General features: G+C 37.7%; 1 long non-coding RNA gene across 2 annotated transcripts in view; it reads left to right on the plus strand.

Moving 5' to 3' along the window:
- Positions 1-17,637, plus strand: part of LOC143682826 (uncharacterized) — a 416,713-nt gene that overhangs the window by 332,017 nt on the left and 67,059 nt on the right. For both annotated transcript variants that reach the window (XR_013175303.1, XR_013175302.1), the window contains exons 4-5: positions 16,408-16,491; positions 17,144-17,263. This is a non-coding gene — a long non-coding RNA (uncharacterized LOC143682826). The remainder of the gene's footprint in view (positions 1-16,407; positions 16,492-17,143; positions 17,264-17,637) is intronic.

The raw sequence follows: 17,637 nt of genomic DNA on the forward strand, positions 1-17,637 counted from the left end.
TTATTAAAAATCATGTTTACTTCATGGTATTGATGCAAGTAATTAGCCAACTCTGAAAGTCACCAAAATGCGGAAATGTTTTAACTCAGGTCTTTTACAGAGAAGACATCTCAGATTTAACTTAAGTTGTTACATTATTTCTTGTCAAAGAGTAGACTCTTTTCTGCTTGGTATAATATACCAAGAAAGGGGGAAGGGATTTGTGTCTGGCTCATTGATTCTTCCATATATAGAGTTTATTAATCCATTTTTAGCCCCTAATATCCATCTGCCCCCATCTTAACGGACATTTCTCAGCTCCCACTGCTCTGAGGTTCTGTAGAGGAGTCTGGCTCCCTTTTTCCTTCTGTCTCTTCTTCTCGTTCTCTAGGATCTTCTTTTAATCTATTTGCTCTACGTCTTCCAGAATGGATTACAATTTCTTGATCATTGAGCTCCTTCTTTTTATGAGTTTACACCATTTTTGTTTCCATACATCATTTTTAATGGGGTCTCAGGGAGAAGGAGATATAACCGGATTCATTTAATTTCTACTCGCAACCATAAGATCTGTGCTGTGTGTGTGTGTTGGATTGGCCAGAAAAGAAAAGGGTGTGTATTAGGATCTTCAGTTTCCCCTCATGTAAAAATATAATGATGTTTGTTTTGGGAAAACAGAAGTAATTTTAACAACATTGAATTAATCGTTCTTTGGAGACTGTTGTCTTTCATATAATGAGAACTTATACAGTAGAGATGCAAGAAAAACATAAAAACAGTTATGATACAGTTTTTGGGTTTTTTTCATTTTTCTTTTTTTTTTTTTTTTGGCATGGGTAGGCTCCGGAATCAAACCCAGGTTTCCGGCATGGCAGGCAAGAATTCTGCCACTGAGCACAATTGCTTGCCCTATAATATAGTTTTATAACCATGCACATTGCAGTTTTTGTTGGAAAGTGTTCAAAACAAGTATAATATGTACAATGTGCATTTGATGAGATGCACAGATATATTAGGAACTCAAAGAACTACTTCAGAAACAATCCAAACAATATATGGAAGAAACACCTGTCTGCATTTCATAGGGAAATCAAGAAGACAATATAAAGAAAACGGATGTTGTACTAGAAACTTCTCTTTCTAAAGTATTTACATGACTTTTGAAAAAAAAAGTATGAAAAAATACAAGTGCCCAATCTATCATATCAAATGAGAATTCCAGATTATCTATCTCTATGTTGCAATGGATATCACAGCTTGATACATTAAAAGTCATGATATAGGTATAGATACGTATAAGTATAGGTACATATTTATACATATAGGTATGTGTAATTATATATATTTAGCAAATATATGAATATTTATATATATATATTGCTTATATGTACTGTCCAACTTAATGTAGAAAACTATGTATCTGTAAACTCTAATAATGTTGATATAAGTTTTTAAAATATCTTTTGTCATCTGTGAAATTTGTATTAAAAATATAGCATTCAGTAAAAATCTCTACTGCACTGAAAATAATGATTGATAAGTGTGGATAGAAAAGAAAAAAGCATTTAACATTTTTATAGTAAATGAAATAATTTAAAGTAGTTAAAAGTAATTAGAAGTAAGATGTTAGAAGTAATTCCTGCAATCACAACAGCTTTAGCAAACGTAAGTGTGTTATGAAGTTTATTTTAGACTTACATCTTACCTTGTGAAATGTTATCTGGTAAAGGAAATGAATTATGGCCAATTTCTGACCTTTACAGTACACCTTAAGTGGAACTTTTAAAGATAAGTGCAACCATAAAGAAATCATGAAGAAAAACTTATACGTGAAGAAGGAATAGGTAACATCCTTTCCAACATGCTTCCTGCTCAAATTGATGAACAATTAAAATTACAAATTAATGAATTCTCAGCAACTTTACCTTTCTTGATTGAGGGGGAAATATTAACCTTGAAACCATCGAAAGCAGTAATTTAATTCAAAGTAAATTATGCTAAACTTTGTGAGTTCTGAATCATGGAAATCTCTCATTTCAGAAAACAGAAGAACAATCAACTGAGAAACAGCTTTCTAAGTGTGGAAAAATAACATTTTGCCACTGATGATTTAGAGCTTATGACAATCCTGACAGACTGAAGTTATTTTTAGCTTTTAATAAAAAGAAAGAAACATAAATAAAACCATGGCCCCATTAAAGCACTTCCAAAACTACAGATTCTTTGCATTGCTAGAGGAACATTTATGGTTAACCTTAAAGTGGGGAATTCCTAAGGATTTCATGGAGAGAAGACTTAGAATCGTTGAAAATGAAAGCTAAAGAAAACTGAGGTGGCTACCTTCACTTGAGGACTTCCAGAGATAAAAAAAATACACAGATTCTGAAAGTAACCCATTGCTGTTTTGACCATTCAAAAGCCCTTTGTAATGTTAGCAATATCGTGAAAAGGGTAAAAAAAAAAAAAAAAGATTTCTTGGAAATGTTTTTAACCTCGTTTCGGCATCTGTTGTGATGGAAGTAATTGCAATGGGTAAAGAGGGGTAAAGAGGAAAGCGGAAAATCTGTTATGAAGTAAGTGGGAGGAAGCCTTTGTAAGGTGGGTGTGGAGTATTTGAAAGGGGGATTATGAAGAAAGAGACCCATGTGGTAATGTAAGGAACTGGAAGAGTGGGAGGTTTCACCAAATGTTGATGGGGAATGTGAATTCCGTTTCCCTTAATGTTTTTTTAAGGGATGGAAAGAACTGGAAAGCAATTTTCCCTACTGTGGTTACAACTTCCTGCAGAAGGAACCTTGTCCAACCCTACTCTTTAGTTTGTATACCTTCTATAGATAAGCCAAAAAAGCTACTTTCTGACCTTTTAGTGATGCCATTTAGCCATAGTTTCAGCAACTGCAGTGACATAAATGTCATCCCCTGGATCATTGTTCACACAGTACTATTCCTACTTATATACATGATTGACTGTCCAAGGATTTTGTTAGGAGAAACATCCATGTATGAGATAATAAGGAGGGAGCTGGGTAAAGCTGGAAACCCCGTAAAACCATAATATAAATATGACCTCAAGTGAAGGAAAGAGGTAGGGAAGATTGGTTGGAAGTGCCCTGCAGTGTAAGGAGGGTATAGCAAGGTGGTCAGATAATCCTTGAACCAAATTTGCCTGTCAGAGGATCCTGTGCCTTCCAGAAATGAGGCTGTCTTAGCATTCTTGCTTCTCTGTCTTTAGCTTGGAGCAGCTCATGGAAAGTGTGGCCTCAGGATACACAAGCTCATAGATTTCACAGCATAATAACTGGTATCATTGGTCAATTTTCTAAGGATTTATACTCCCCATAGTGGAAGCTCTGCAATTCCCATGGCCACCACATTGAACTCCTTGCACAGTTCATATCTACTTCTCTACACAGATTTAGGGAACAGCAACTCCATTGTTCCCATGGGTCTTTCTTCATAAGGGAAAACTCAGAATAGGAGTTTAGATGGGTGACTGTAACTCCTCTTGTTACATTTGATATCTGGGGTGTAACTTGTGCACCTCCTTTTTCCTCCTCTACTATCCACTCTACTTTCTTTTTATGTACAGTGATATTCTCAGCAGGTCTTGCTGGCTTATCTAGTGATATGACCCAAAGCTTCATCCCTGATAATAGAAATTATTTGGAATCATTTCCTTCACCCTTTCACACTCTGGGCTGTTTCATATATTTTTGTTTTTCGGTTGGGGCAAGAGAGTACTATAGGTCATCCACATGGTTCATGAGGGTCCCTGTGCATTCCTCCATGCCTCCGTTGTTTAAAGGCAGTCTGACATCACTCTGCTGATCAGAATCATTTATCCCTGTCAGTTCAGTGACTCCTGTATTTTTCTGTTGTTCCCTGGCACCAGGAGTTCAAAGTGACCAGGTGGTAGCCATAATTTCTAGTTTATTAATTTCTCTTGCAATTTCTTCTTTGACCCACTTGTTGTTTAAGAGTGTGTTGTTGAGCCTCCATGTATTTATGAATTTTCTGGCACTCCACCTATTATTGATTTCCAACTTCATTCCTTTATGATCCGAGAAAGTGTTGTGTATGATTTCAATCTTTTTAAATTTGTTAAGACTTGCTTTGTGACCCAGCATATGGTCTATCTTTGAGAATGATCCATAAGCACTTGAAAAAAAGGTGTATCCTGCTGTTGTGGGATGTAATGTCCTATAAATGTCTGTTAAGTCAAGCTCATTTATAGTAATATTCAGATTCTCTATTTCTTTATTGATCCTCTGTCTAGATGTTCTGTCCATTGATGAGAGTGGCAAATTGAAGTCTCCAACTATTATGGTATATGTGTCTATTTCCCTTTTCAGTGTTTGCAGTGTATTCCTCACGTATTTTGGGGCATTCTGGTTCGGTGCGTAAATATTTATGATTGTTATGTCTTCTTGCTTAATTGTTCCTTTTAATAGTATATAGTGTCCTTCTTTGTCTCTTTTAACTGTTTTACATTTGAAGTCTAATTTGTTGGATATTAGTATAGCCACTCCTGCTCTTTTCTGATTGTTATTTGCATGAAATATCTTTTCCCAACCTTTCACTTTCAACCTATATTTATCTTTGGGTCTAAGATGTGTTTCCTGTAGACAGCATATAGAAGGATCCTGTTTTTTAATCCATTCTGCCAGTCTATGTCTTTTGATTGGGGAATTCAGTCCATTAACATTTACAGTTATTACTGTTTGGATAATATTTTCCTCTACCATTTTGCCTTTTGCATTATATATATCATATCTGACTTTCCTTCTTTCTACACTTTTCTCCATGCCTCTCTCTTCTGTCTTTTTGTATCTGACTCTAGTGCTTCCTTTAGTATTTCTTGCAGAGCTGGTCTCTTGGTCACAAATTCTCTCAGTGACTTTTTGTCTGAGAATGTTTTAATTTCTCCCTCATTTTTGAAGGACAATTTTGCTGGATATAGGAGTCTTGGCTGGCAGTTTTTCTCGTTTAGTAACTTAAATATATCATCCCACTGTCTTCTAGCTTCCATGGTTTCTGCTGAGAAATCTACACATAGTCTTATTGGGTTTCCCTTGTATGTGATGGATTGCTTCTCTCTCGCTGCTTTCAAGATCCTCTCTTTCTCTTTGACCTCTGACATTCTAACTAGTAAGTGTCTTGGGGAACGCCTACTTGTGTCTAATCTCTTTGGGGTGCACTCCACTTCTTGGATCTGTAATTTTAGGTCTTTCATAAGAGTTGGGAAATTTTCAGTGATAATTTCTTCCATTAGTTTTTCTCTTCCTTTTCCCTTCTCTTCTCCTTCTGGGACACCCACTACACATATATTTGTACGGTTCACACTGTCTTTGAGTTCCCTGATACGTTGTTCAAATTTTTCCATTCTTTTCCGGATAGTTTTTGTTTCTTTTTGGTATTCAGATGTTTCATCCTCCAAATCACTAATTCTATCTTCTGTCTCTTTAAATCTGTCATTGTAGGTATCCATTGTTTTTTCCATCTTTTCTACTTTATCTTTCACTTCCATAAGTTCTGTGATTTGTTTTTTCAGTTTTTCTATTTCTTCTTTATGTTCAGCCCATGTCTTCTTCATGTCCTCCCTCAATTTATCGATTTCGTTTTTGAAGAGGTTTTCCATTTCTGTTCGTATATTCAGCATTAGTTGTTTCAGCTCCTGTATTTCATTTGAACTATTGGTTTGTTCGTTTGACTGGGCCATATGTTCAATTTTCTGAGCATGATCCATTATCTTCTGCTGGCGTCTGGGCATTTAGTCAGATTTCCCTGGGTGTTCGACCCCACAGGTTGAAAGATTTTTCTGTGCAATCTCTGGGTTCTGTTTTTCTTATCCTGCCCAGTAGGTGGCGCTCGTGGCACACGTTTGTCTACGGGTTCCACCAGTGAAAGTTGCTGTGGGTCCTTTAACTCTGGAAAATTCTCGCCATAGGGGAGGTTCGGCAGCCGAAGCGTCTTGGAAGAGTGCCAGCTGGCTTGGGGTTCCGAATGCGGGGAGGGCCGCCGGCCGCCGCAGCACGGGAGAGCGTCCGGCCGAATTAGCTAGTCGGCCCGGGGCACTAAGCGTGGCGGGAGGGTGCCAGCTGTCGCAGCCCGGGAGAGTGCACTGTTCCCAGCCGGACGGGGGAGTCACGTGTTTGGAAGGGATCCCCCGGTCACTGTTTTCTCCGCAGTCTGGGGATTTCCGACCCAACTCTCTCAGTTGGTCTGGGGGGCCTCGCGTGGTGGGGGCACCAGCTGCCGCGGCCTAAAGGGACCGCCTATCCAATTCTACCAGCTGGCCTGGGAAGGTGGAAGGGAGGGACTCCGGTCGCTTGCCGTCCCACCCAGGAAAGCCCATGCCCCTTGGTGATCTCACCGGAGCTGGTTCTCCCAGATAGTCAGCTGTTCCAGGATGGGGTACGCCGTCCCTTTGATCTCCCTCATGGCTCCGGGAGCTGCTCTGTATTATCTCCACTCCCCCAGTAGCTGTTCTGGAGGAGGAAAGGTGAGGGTGGCAAGGCTGTCGAGGCTGGTGGCGGAGGAGCCGGTGAAGGCGGAAGAGGGGAGAGGAGGGCGGGCGGGTCCGCTGCTGCGGGGCGTGGGCGCCGCGCGGCAGGCTGGCGGACAAAAGAGGGGAGCGCCGCGCGGCATATAATTTCTAGTTTAATGTGATCCTTGCGCATGGGTGGCCACACCTTGGTTCTTGGATCTATGTATAGTTCCTAATGGGGACACAGTACCCTATAAGGATCTTTAGCTTAATAAACACACTGTTTTGAAGGATGGCACCACATGCTGTCAGAATGTTTATTCTGTGGTGGTTCTTCAGTTGCGCATTTATAAGGCTGTTCCAATATTGATTGAGACAGGCTATCTCTAAGTGGTATGGATAAATTTGTCCAGTGGACCCCATGGTCATGGACTCACTCCTGTCCTTATTTCACTGGAAAGTAAAATGCTTAGTTAGATTCTCTGAAGTGTGAGATTCCACACCTGTGCATCAGTCATTGCCAGCCACATACTGCTGGCTAAAGGGCTAAAGACAAACTCTTGCCCAGAATAATTAATAACCCTTTAAGATAAACCAGTTTGGAAGGAGAACAATGTAACCAACTAACCAAGTGATTTTCTCAAGGAATAGTGCCATAGCAAAGAATCAGGCTTGGGCTCCATTGCTGACAAGTTGAAGATTCAGATGCAGCAGTAGGTAGATCAGCTTTGGTAAGTGGGAGTCGAGGTTGTTGGGCCTGTGTGTAGCTCCCATCTCTGCCACTATGGCCACTTTGTTTGGTTACTGCACATCATGTCAATTCTATGGTGGCTGACAATAAAGTTTGGCTACTGTCGTTTCATCTACTTATTTGTTCAATGCCTTTTCCATGGTGGATGTTTTCTGATGGAAGATGGGTGATACAAAAATCCTCATACCTGTGCCCACTCCTATATGTCTATCAACATGCCTCTACCCCAGACATCTTTGTTTCTGCTCTTCTTGTTCTTTTCCTTCCAAGCTCCTGAATGAAGTGTAAAGCCATTGACCATTTCCTAAAAATCTCTATATATTCTTAATTCAGGCTACTTTTCCTTCTATACAAAATTTGGAAAGATTTTTTTCACGCCACTGTTTTTTTTTGTTTTGTTTTGTTTTTTAACTCCAGCCTCAATGTGGTTGTAACACAACACTGTTCATATTTGGTTTACACCAAAATACAGGCCAACCAATCCATAATTCAAGCCCAGGCATTTTCCTGCTTTTATAACTGATGTGTTGGAAGCCCCACAGAAGCGTAGGAGGAAGCCAGGAGAGGAACACTGGTAGATGACACATGATCCATCCAATGGACTGCAGCTGGGCCTGTCTGAATTTATGACTTGATTGGTCCAAAAGAATTGAACTCATGATGGGAAGTTTCAGATGCATAGCTACCATGTCTTCTGTGGTCAAATATTCTATTTCTACCAGAACCCAGTACTGGTTTCTCAAATGGTACATAATTCTCTATGGTAAATGGCATGGCCTTACCCCAGATTCCAGGAAACTGTGGTATGATTCTCCCATGGGAGCTTGCCATAAGTTCCACAGTGCTCCTTTCCAAGCCCGCGTCCTCTACATCCTCCAGCAATACAGAGAATCATAAGGCCCAGATAGCAAGGCTGATTACATCACAGACTGACCTATTTCAGTGTCCTGTTTTGCTCTTCCTTTTTAAAAAAAAATATTAGATGTTAAGAAGCACTTTTGTTAGCTGCACATCTATCCTGCCATAATGGTGCTATACTCTATTTACCATCACCAGAACTCCCCATAGGTTAAACCCCTTGACTATTTCTCCATCATTGCTCATCCTTATAATGATTGACCTGCTAGCTTCTGGCAGTTAAGTGTCCTCCTCACACCTCTATTATTTGGGGAAAGGGGCATTAGCACCAGGATGTTAAAAAGCCAGCTTTGTAACCATCTCACCTACCATCATTTTCGTTCTGTTAAGAAGCATCTCACCATCTCTGAATTTGTGATTCTGGTGCCCCTCTCATAGAACATTCCTGATGGCCTTGCTGAATATGTCAGGCCATCAAGGGGACATACTCAAGTATGTCCTTATATAATGTGTTCATGTCCTTATGCCCTCTCTGCCAGCCTCATTATTCCTTCCTCTAGTATCTTCCAGGGAAATATTGGAACTGTTATTTCACTGGGAGTTGGCCATCATTTTCAAAGGTCTCTAAAACAGCCCCAACCTCAAGCAAACTTAGCTCAGCCCTTGGAATCCTTGCTGGGGTGTTAAATCCCGTGTCTTTAGAAGTACATCTAAGGTGATGAATTGCTTCTCCGGGCTTTCATTCTGGGCCCCTTAATTAGACTCATCAAAATCCAATTCAAGGAATCCTCCCTCTATTCCTACCAGTACAGCTCAGCTAGGTCTTTCAGTTCTTTAAAAGTAAAGACTCTTTCCTGCCTTATCAGGTGCAGAAAGTCTCCATCCAGGTTAAGCTAGGATTTAACTTTAGTTTGTGACTTGATGCCAGAAAAGGGTGGAGGGGAAGCCCTGAGGGAGGTGCTTGCTTTCTCGTGATAGAGAAACTTCTGCACCATCTTCCAGCCTAGGAGAAATTGCTAACTCTCACAAGAGAAGACGGGCTGCCTTTGCAAGTCTGTGAAGTCCAGGGACAAGGCTGAGTTATTCAGTCAGTATTCTCAGGACCATCCACCTAGATTTCCCAGTCCCATTTTTTCAGGATCTCAGATTTTCCCTACCAGGGTCCTTAGCTTTGCGTAACAAGCCTGCTTTGGCTCAACATTCAAATATCTCTGGAGCTCTGAGACTCTCACAATTAAGTTTTAGCCTATCTCTTAATTGGGTTTATTCTCCCACTTCCACTGCTAGTGATAAGGCCTTCTTTGTAAGCTATAACCTAGTTATCTAGCTCACACAGCCACCAAATGCTTGTTAACAACCCTCATCTCTTATTACCCTTCTGAATGACATCTAACTATGCTGTCTTTGTAGGGATTGTTTACCCCCTGGGTTTTTCAAATTTCTGCATCATCACACTTTCTATAGTTTTCTGCTCCCACTGGGACATTTTCCCAGGTCAGCATTGCTGGAATCTTTAGCAATTGAACTTCCACATTGTGCCAAAGACTATCCATTTCTTGTGGATTAGCCAGGATGGTGTCAGTGGTGGGTGAGCTAGTCCCCAAATCCCATTTTATCACCTGTTTGTTCAGATCACTTTTGGTACCACTTGTCTGGTTTCTCCAAGAAATAGATGCCAAGATGGGGTTTAATGAGCACATATATATTTTTTGAACTTTTTAATTTTAAAGTATAACTCATATTAATGAGCACATATTTTATTAGAGAAAATATCCTATGACATAAAATGGAGAGGGAGCAACATAAGACTGGGAGAGCCTTCAAACTGCAACTTTGGTGAGGAGAGAGGAAATGAGAATGTCCTAGACAATGCTGTTTAAGAACATTTCAGCCAGGTCTTCAAGAAGCCTTCAAGCCAAGGTCAGTCATCAGAGGAGTCCCAGGTCACCTAGAAGTTGGCATCCTTATAATCCCTGCTGTGCTCGGTCACTCCTGGGAGGAGGATGTGGGAAGGGCGACCTTGGTACAAATGGCACAATGGATTTCATAACACAGCCACTGGAGCCCTTGGCTGTTGACCTTGGCAGGTTGACCTTGAAGCACCTTCTCAAGGCTTATACACAGAAAGAAACACTTTCTTCCCTGTTTTCTTCCTTGTTTGTTATAAATTATGAGCTTAGTTGTTGTCTTCTGAATATTTTTTCCTAATATAAATATCTAAACAGCAGATTATTTCCAGTCAGAATACTTAGGTTAAGTTATTACCACACTACAGCATGATTTTTTAGTTTGTTTGTTTGCTTTTTTTTTGTTTGTTTATTTGCATGGGCAGGCAGGGGACTCAAACCCAAGTCTCTGGCATGGCAGGCAAGAACTCTGCCTGTTGAGCCACCATGGTCTGCCCTAAAGCATGAGTTTAGAATAGTTAGATAACCTCTCTGGTCTGTAACTTCCTTATCTAAAAAATAGCTAAGTTAAAACTACGCTGAGAATGAAATGATATCAGTTTTGTAACTAAACGTCCTATTATATAATAATTTATTTGTTTCTTGTCTCTCTCCCTTTCCCCAGCCCAAATCTATGTGTCTTCCACTAGAATATAAGATCTGTGTGTCCAAGGGACATTCCCAGATTGTTCACTGCTGTATCACCAGTACCCGGAAGATGCCTGTCATAAGAGGCACTTAAACCGTATCTATTGAGTAGATGAATTAACTTGTTTAGCTCAGTACTTGGAATATAAAGATCTTCAGCATGTAAAATTTTTCATGTTTTTCCTTTTAGCCCAACCAAGAATATTTTTTGTTGTACAGCATAGTATTTCCTAGGTGCAGACCAAGAATGGATTCTCTGATAAAAGAATTAAAAAAAAAGGTGAAGGAATTCTGGTAGCCAAAGCCTTCTGAGATCAGTTGAGTGGGGATGCAAATCATGGATATGGAAAAATCACAGATAGTAATATTGGGGTTATTTATTTTAGAATTTAATCACTTTGTAATTTTAGACTCCGATTGAACATCAGAATTATTTTAGACATTGAATATGTTATTTCCAATTTGCTCCATCATCAGTCCAGTATTTACCATGGTACAGGCACTGTGCATGGCTTACAAACTTGCACATATTGAGAAATATAATTGCTTCTCTATTTCTGACAAGTTTTCTTGAATAGTAGAAAAAAACTAATTATTATTAGGATTTTATTCTTGATACAGATCCCTCCTTTATTCAACACAAGTACATGTTATGGTCCCTGTCCTGCCAGCATGCCCAATACCCAGTGTTTTTCAAAGGCCTGTGAAATTCCTTTCAGTAGCATATCAGGGCACAGGAGTATATCTTGGCAATAATAAACAAGCTCCCATCAAGTGTGAGCTCTAATACAGAATCGGGGCAGAAAGAAAATCAGACAAGCATCGTACACTGTGAAACCCACTGAGCAGGGACCGTGTCTAATTCTATGTTCAGTATTTGATTTTTAAATGAAAGAAAAATGAAACAATTTCATTTCTGACTATTGGAGTTTCTCATTTGAAGAAAAATAATGTTTTCACCAGAGGTTAGTAGAAGACTACACAGTTGGAGTTTAGGACATAATTTAAAAAGTATGAGTTTTTACATAATAACTCTTTACTCCAGTTTCTTGATTGGTTTAACAAGCTGAATACCTTCCCTGAAATATATAAAAATGCAATGAAAATTTTATTCATCATAAAAATGAATAAGGGACAAATGTCCATTTGAGTTGATAACTTTATTAATTTAAACCTTGATTGGAGCTTTGCAAATGAATAAAGGTTTTAAAAACATTCTTACTGAGTAGTAGTATGAATAGAATTCTAGTGAATCAACAGGATTTTAGTGTTATTAAAGCCATTTCTTTGGTATAACACATTTTCAGAACTTTTTTTTCTTTGTGCTTACAAAAGTCAACTTTTTATTGCTGAGTCATATTCCACTATATGACCATACTATAATTTATTTATCCTTCACTTGTTGGTGACATTTGAATTGCTCCCAGTTGTGGTTGTGGCATAAGAAAGTTATGCTTCTGGTTTGGCTGCCATGATCATTGATGTACATGACCTTTGGGGGTCATATGCTTTCTTCTCTCTTGGACAAATATGCAAGAGTAGAATTGCTGGGTCATATGGGACATGTATGTTTAGCTTTATAAGAAACTCTACATGGTTTTCTAAAGTAGCTGAAACATCTTACATTCCCGCAAAAGTGTATGAGAGTTCTAGATCCTCCACATCCTCACCAAAACCTGTCATGAGTTATTTTATTTTTAGCCATTCTAGAATATATATAGTACCATCCTATACTGATACATGCAACAGCATGGTTAGATCTCAAAAGCTTCAAGCTAAGTGAAATAAATCAGATATAAGACTACATACTGAATGATTCCATCTATGTGCAATTTGAGAAGGTAAAGCCAATCTATAGTGACAGAAAAGCACATCAGCAGTTGCTTGGTACCAAGATGGTTTTAAGGATTGCCTGCCAAAGGTACGATGCAAGAAACCTTTTTTGGGCTCGTGGAAATGCTCTGTATTTTTACTGGGATGGTAGTTGCAGCAGTGTATAGATTTATCAAAACTCATAAAACTGCATACTTACAATGGGTGCATTTAATTGTATGTAAATTATACATTAAGGAAACTGATATAATGAGAAAAACGTCAAACATGCTTTTGGTCATTAACGACAAGACTTAAACATATTTGCTTGCTATGCTTCGGGATGTGAAGTGTTTTAAGAATGTGAAACAAGGGTAAAGGCGATCCACAAAGTCAGGCATTGTTCCTGGAAAGAATCTCTATAAAAGCTATCTGAATGTCCTGTGTCCTCTCAGTAAATCAAGTACTCACTTAAAGAAGGAAATCCTGAATACATATTCAGTTGGATCAAGTTCTGCCATTTCTAAGTTATCAAAATTTGAATATTTTTCAAGATAGTAAAATTAATATATGTTCTATATAAAAAGCAATGTAGGAGGAAAGAGCATCCATCATCCTACCACCTAAAGGCAATTATTGTTCATATTTTGGAGTATTCCTTCATTTTTAGTGCACTGTTTACATGTCTCAGATAATATGGTAAGTGCTATTTTTAAGTGCATTTTTCACTTCTGAATTAAATCATTAGCATTTTCCCAAGTCATTAGGTATTCCATAAACATCATTTTAATAACTGCATAATAGCTCATCATATGCCTGTACCATAATTAACGATTACTCTCTTAATGGCATTTAGGTTTTTTTTTTTTTTCTAAATACCAGGCACATTGCCTGGCTCATTGGAAGTTCTTCAAAAATTTTGTTGAATGAATGAATGAATGAGTCATAAACAATGTGGTGAAGTTTTGCCAAACTTTTGCATTTTTTGAGACATTTTAAGAAAAACTCCAGGAACTAAAATGTCTGTGGCAAACAGACATTTAAGAACTGTCAAAGGCTCCCGATTCACATTAAGAAGATTTTATCTCAGGAGAAAAGATGAAAATACCATATATGGTTTTACAAAAGTTAGCAAAGACACAATATTAAATAATTAAATGAGTATTAGAGAGTTATGATTCATTTTAAACTGATGATTTCTATTAATAGTGCATTAGTATGATCAATTAAAGGCAAAACTTCAGCATGTTTTAGACATTTTTTTCTTTTTCTTTAAATAACCTTCTCATTAATCCTATTTCTAAGAGCGTCCCGGTTTTAGAGCTTCTCTGTCTTCTCCACATTTATTGAAGTCCAGTTTCTGAATGCCAGAATGCAAGTGTTTGCCTTGATTATTACCTATGCTTCTTTCCTTTTTTATGTTTTTGACCATTACTGCCTTCTATCATCTGTGTCGGTCTTTTTGTAAATTTGCTTCCACTCTGACATTAGAGCATAACAGATAGTAAGAAAACACATGGCTAGCTAGATGTCACACTGGGGATGGCTATACAGTTATTTGCTGCTCTGCCATCATTTGCCCTGCATTGTCTTTCTTAATGCAGTATCAAGCATGAGACTTTGATTCCTTTAGTCATTGGTTCTTCCTTGAATATCTGCCTCACAGTCAAACTTTCCCATTGCCCAAATGGGCAGTGCTCTAGCCTTAATGAACGTTGATGCTCTGGCTCCATGACAGATTGTCCTTGGCTAGCCTTTGTACTTCTCCAGTCTGTTCTGACTCTCAGATCTGCCCCTCGTTTGTGGGGAGGGCTCTTTATCCTGTACCATGAAATGGAGCTGGAAGAAAGATTTTCTGGACAGATTCCTGCTAGAACATCAACCTTCAGACAGTTTTCAAGTTCTTTATGGATTCCTTCTTATTTTTCCACTCCCACTTGTCTTTCCTCACAATTTTGGAAAACTGAAGTATTTTGTCATCTTGATAGTTTTGCCATCCTAAGGACTAAATCTACATGCCACATATACTGCCTGGCTAGTTTTTGCGAAGATGAGTCAGAAACAGTAAATGAAAATATCAGAACAACTGAAATGATTATGTGATAGCATCTCGATATTTCTTTTATGTTTCCATTCAGGAAGCCACATTTATTCTTTCACTTTCCTTGAATTGAGTTCAGTAACTTACAATTTCATTGAACTTTAGAATTTGTATGCATATTTATAAAACTATGATAAAAAATTGGCTCACGGTTTCCTTCTGGGAGATGCATTAAAATGGAGGTACAAAAGCTTGAATGATTTTGCAGAAGAGCTCAGAATATTCTACAAGGTCACACTGCGACAAGTGACAGTGAATAAAGCTCTGATATCTTGAAACCAATTCAAAGCTTTTTATCCTAATCAATACTGCTCTTCAATTTTAAAATATGCATCTCCCTTCATTTCAAATGAGGTGAGAGAGACTTTATAAGTGGTTAATCAAAAAGGTATGGCAAAATTCTCTGGGCAACTGCCTACTCCCATTACTCCATTGCTTGTGCTCTTTGTGGGGGCACATCAGTGCTACTGGTGAGGCAGGGTCAAGGGTTCTGGGACAGCAGGTGTCTTTCAGACCATTTTACTTGGCAGTCATGAGCACTGAAGTCACAAACCCAGTAGAAGGAAAATAGGCCCAACCACAGAGGCAAGCTTTGCATTTGACATTCTTTGCCCTCCTTTTTGCATCTGTTTCTTTTTCAGTTCACACTGAACATGTTTCTTCTTCAGTAACATGGTGAATGTTTACCTCGTACCCTAATAAAACTCAAGTCTAAAGAAGCCTGTGGAATTTTGAAATTTCACAAGGGGACAAAGTTATTTTGAGTTACTGTTAATTTCAGATTTCTGCCAAGCATTATAAATAAAATACTCATTCAGATGAATTAGTGACAGTGAATTATGCTCTGATTTTAATTTGCCTGAAAACACAAAGTGGTCACAATATTTTATTTTCTGTTGGACTGGTATCTTTCATTTTTCTCTTTTCTTTTTCTTATTTCCATTCCCTCTTCCTCCCTTTCTCTCAATCGTTCATGCTCCAACTTGCTCTTACATGCACAGACACATAAACAAGGGATTGCCTTTCTCTCATTCATAAAAGGGGATAGGTTTATAAAATATTTCAAGATCTTTATTTCAAGATCATTTATTAAGGGGTGAAAGTTGAGCAGATTTTGAAACATTCCTTGAAAAATCGCTGTGTCATCTTTCCATCTGATGCCTACCACATAAAATTAAAATATTCCTGCTTTGTACTGTGTTTTAATATTTCCTCTAAAGTAGCAATCCTCTATAAGGATGCCATCAGGAAGCATTAAGTAGCATTAAATAATTCTGCAAAATATCATAAAAGAGTAGATATTTCACTAGATACTCCTAGTAACATTTTATAGTTCATGTGGTCAGCATCCTCTTAATACTCTGGAGTATTTATGAGGATGACTGGTAATTAATTTACTAAGAATTAAGTTTAAAGCCACTAGAGCATATTCCTTTGCTACAGGAGTTTCAGCACAAATGAAAAAAAAAAATGTCTGAGTGTGTTTCAAGATAGAAGTGACAGTTAAAAGAAATACCATGATATACTGTGGTGGGATGGTGATTCTATGGATATGTGTTGGTATATTCTAGCAATTAAAGGACTCTACTTTTTGTAATGTAATAAATGAATCCACATCTGTCAGATTCAGTCTTGAAGAGCTAAAGGAAAAACTAAAGGAAACGACTGAGCTTTTTTTATATTTATAAGGGCATGTTATATGAGTCAATTTGCATGCTTGCTTCTTTTTTCATAAAATGAGACATTCTAATTGTTTTTCACAAAACAGGTTTTACTTTTATATTTGACATTTAGTTTGCACATGCTTCTTTGTTTTACTTTTCAGATTTAACTCTCCTATATTATTAAAATCTGCAATTTCAACGGTGGCAAGAACCACACGTGTACTGAAGTCAAGTGCCTGTGTTTGGTGAGTGGGAGAGAAAATATTTTATAAATTTATAGAAGCTCCACTATACTTCAATGTTCACATTTTTATCTGTGAGTTTATCAGACTCAAAGAAATTTCTAAGCATTGCCTATGATTATTTTGCCCACACTTCTTTGTGTTTAGTCACAGATAAGAGACTTGCTCCTGTGAATATATTTCATCTATTGTACTAAAAAGAACAGGAAATCTATATGCTGCCATTCTTAAAGAAAAACCAGAAAAGACTAAAATTACTTTACTTTGTGTAACTCACTTGAATCTGGCGCTCTAGCTTGTCATCCCAGCAAAATAGTTCTAATAAACTATATTAAAAAATGAAACTACCTTTTCATTGTCATTTCTTTGAACACTTAGTTTTATTGATAACAGGAATTTAGAAGCCCCAGGACTTCTTATTTCAACTCTCTTTCCCATCTTCCTTAGACAGTAAGAACTTCCTAAACACCTAGCTATTCTCTGATTATAACCTTGGCCTTTGGTATTTATCTGGCAGCTCCTGCTAATGACTTTTTTTCCTGAGAATATGAATAGCATGTCAATAAAAGTGGGCTGCAATATTAATTTTTTTGAAAACCATGACCATAACATATACAATTATCCAGAATGTTGTACTCTGTTCGATCACTTACAGGAATGATGAAAAACAGCAGACAACAGTATATATAAAAAGCAATAAAAGAGATTATAGAGAAATTCATCCAGGAAATAAGTACAGAAACAAAAGGAAGAAAAATCAAAAAGACAACATAAGGTAAAATAATTAATATTGAGTGCTAATGATTTATTCTGGAAATATTTATGGAACAGATACTGTGTTCTAGATGCTGATTTATGTCTATGATGTACCACCAAATACTTTCTATCAACAAATAATAGCTATGATATTTTTCTGATATTAAAACAACAGATGTTTACTGTAGAAAACTTCTGACATAGAAAAATACTCAAAGAGAAAGTGTTTAAAACATCTTTAATTGTGTTATTGAATGTGAAACATTGCTAGCATTTAGTATATGGTCTTTTCCATTGCATAGTGTTTTTATGGAATTGAAAATCATCTGACTGTTGAGCAGAATATACTTATTTTTTAAAGTTAATGTTATTTAAAGTTAACGTATGATTGCA

This window comes from Tamandua tetradactyla, chromosome 5, assembly GCF_023851605.1.
Source record: "Tamandua tetradactyla isolate mTamTet1 chromosome 5, mTamTet1.pri, whole genome shotgun sequence".
NCBI classification, from domain to species: Eukaryota; Metazoa; Chordata; class Mammalia; order Pilosa; family Myrmecophagidae; genus Tamandua; species Tamandua tetradactyla.